Raw genomic sequence first — 3,421 nt, 5'->3', positions numbered from 1 at the left:
TACAGTGAAAAGAATATGATGTCAAAATGTACATTTTCTTGTGTGTTACAAAATCGAAAAATCCAAAATAGGACCGTCATTTTTATGGCGGCCCCTTGGACTTTTGGTATTTTGCTGAGTGGCCCCTGAGCCATCTTAAGTTGAGTAGCCCTGGGTTAGGGTTAGGTTAGACAGGGACAAGTTGCAGGTTGAGAAAGCTCTCAGCTCTGAACTGGGTATAATGAGCACCTGGCTCACTGATAACACACTATCATTACACCTGGGAAAAACTGAATCCATTCTCTAGTCTAGGTGCACATACACACATACACGTCCAGTCACTGGAAGTTCCATCCACTCCCATGTTATTCATTTGATTTCCACAAAATCCCATCTGAAAATATTTTGTATCTCTCTCTCTCTCTCTCTCTCTCTCTCTCTCTCTCTCTCTCTCTCTCTGGCGCAAAAGTTCCCACTTCCCCACCACGCTGGGCAAGACCTGGGATGTTGGTTGTCTAGGAAGTTGACAACCGGAAATGGTTGAATTTGGCGGAAGTACCGCCCAAGGAAATGACGTTGATGCTTTACAAATCTGTTAACATTCTCCGTGAAAGAAACGAGTGTTGTGATTGGTCAAAAATATCGTTTCCGGGGGAAACGGAAATCCTGTCCACTCAGGACTTCCTAGACACTCGCTGCTTTAGGTCGTGACCAGGCTCTTCTTTTCGCAGATAAGTGAGGCTGGGACCGAGGCTACTTCCCCACAGGTTAACGTTGCCAGACTCTGCGAGAGAAGTAAGCAACCAGGGGTATGAAAACATGCCCAAAAGAAGAGACTATGCTAAGTTTTACAACTTTACAATAGCTAATTTTAGAAAAACGTATATCTTTTAAACATCGAGTCCTCAGTCCCAGGCACAAGATATTTCCTGATGGGGGTCCGTGTAGGCCTACATTACATATTACTCTGGGGGTCCTTGACATGAAAATGTGTGAGAACCTCTGGTTTAAACAACATTAGACAGCAAACCCAAATAAGAAACTGCACTTTAGAAACAAGCCCAAAAAACCACAACCCTTCACTACCAATATTTACAAGCAACTTACAGGAAAGCAAGCCCAAAGTCGCTTATAATAAGCGGACATGGCAACCCTGTCCCAGGGCATTGTTTAACTGAAACTGGTTCAGACTGGTTGAGCGGTTTGATTGTCAACAAGCTGATGATACTGTAGATTCTAGAATGATTGGATCTCACTTTAAAAGTTTGCTCTGTTCCTTTTTTATTGTAGTGAGACTGAGGATAATGACTGAATGGTTGAATTATCTCACTTGAGGAGTTTTCACTGCTATAGAATTTATCAATTTAACTCACATTATTCACATGGTTAGAGCCTCTGATCAGGATAATTATTTAGTTCTGTCCTTTCTGCTGGTAGGAGATGAAAGACAGAGAGGAAACATTATCAACACTGATGACATAAATATATAAGGCATAAGTATAAGTCTGTACACATTGAACCAAATGGAGCATTACGGGTCCATTTGGTTCCAGGAATACCTGCTTCTGTGAGCCCACGGTACCAACAATATGTGTCTGTCTGTCTGTCTGTCTGTCTGTCTGTCTGTCTGTCTGTCTGCCTGCCTGCCTGTCTTTCCTCGTTGGCTTATAAACAGTTGACTTTTTTTGGACAAGAAAAAACGTTTATTGAACCCCCCCTAAGAAAATAAAAACGATATAAGGATAATCAATTATGATTATGGATCAGAATATGTTATTGTAGTCTAATAGGTGTCATGTAATTCTATGAGCAAAGCAAACAGGTTTGGGACATAATAGGACACCATGTGGTGACAGAACACACACAACCTGTTTGACCAGGTTAGGCTACAATATCCTACAAATGAAGCTGCCATCCCCCACACAGTCACCTCATAGGGAGGCCATTCGTCCGGTTTCAGGACGGACGGTCTGTTTTTTGACCCAGCTGTCCTCCGTCCGGAGCATCCTCTGGCCGGACGCATAATTGTCCGGCTTTTGAGAGAGCGATTACAGTGTATGTGTTATTGTTTATATTTACATATCTCGGTAAATCTCTCGTTTCATTGAATATCAGATGGCAGCCAGCATATTGGCTATAGTATGCATTACTGTGTGAGTGCATTTAGTTTAGTCATAGGCTCGCTCCCAACAGTCACTCACACTGACTACTGACTCCTCCCTAACATGTAGGCCTACTGTTAGTACTGTAGTTGTAACATGTAGGCCTACTGTAGTTGTAACATGTAGGTCTACTGTAGTTGTAACATGTAGGCCTACTGTAGTTGTAACATGTAGGCCTACTGTTAGTACTGTAGTTGTAACATGTAGGCCTACTGTAGTTGTAACATGTAGGTCTACTGTAGTTGTAACATGTAGGCCTACTGTAGTTGTAACATGTAGGCCTACTGTTAGTACTGTAGTTGTAACATGTAGGCCTACTGTAGTTGTAACATGTAGGCCTACTGTTAGTACTGTAGTTGTAACATGTAGGCCTACTGTAGTTGTAACATGTAGGCTTATTGTTAGTACTGTAGTTGTAACATGTAGGCCTACTGTTAGTACTGTAGTTGTAACATGTAGGCCTACTGTTAGTACTGTAGTTGTAACATGTAGGCCTACTGTTAGTACTGTAGTTGTAACATGTAGGCCTACTGTTAGTACTGTAGTTGTAACATGTAGGCCTACTGTTAGTACTGTAGTTGTAACATGTAGGCCTACTGTTAGTACTGTAGTTGTAACATGTAGGCCTACTGTAGTTGTAACATATAGGCCTACTGTTAGTACTGTAGTTGTAACATGTAGGCCTACTGTTAGTACTGTAGTTGTAACATGTAGGCCTACTGTTAGTACTGTAGTTGTAACATGTAGGCCTACTGTTAGTACTGTAGTTGTAACATGTAGGCCTACTGTTAGTACTGTAGTTGTAACATGTAGGCCTACTGTTAGTACTGTAGTTGTAACATGTAGGCCTACTGTTAGTACTGTAGTTGTAACATGTAGGCCTACTGTTAGTACTGTAGTTGTAACATGTAGGCCTACTGTTAGTACTGTAGTTGTAACATGTAGGCCTACTGTTAGTACTGTAGTTGTAACATGTAGGCCTACTGTTAGTACTGTAGTTGTAACATATAGGCCTACTGTTAGTACTGTAGTTGTAACATGTAGGCCTACTGTTAGTACTGTAGTTGTAACATGTAGGCCTACTGTTAGTACTGTAGTAATCTGAGTTCCCAGAAGTTTTCGCCAGCTCTCGCATACAAACGGGAGGGGCGATGAAACTTCTGGGCCAGAGACCTGGTATTTGTGGGCGGGATGTAAACTTACGCTCAGAATCTGAGCGGACACGCCTCTTACAGGTCTGAGAGCTGTGCAACTCGTCTAAACAGTCCGACGAGAGGCCA

Source organism: Gymnoscopelus braueri, assembly GCF_963280865.1.
Source record: "Gymnoscopelus braueri genome assembly, chromosome: 4".
Taxonomy (NCBI): domain Eukaryota; kingdom Metazoa; phylum Chordata; class Actinopteri; order Myctophiformes; family Myctophidae; genus Gymnoscopelus; species Gymnoscopelus braueri.
Note: the sequence above shows the minus strand (reverse complement) of the source record.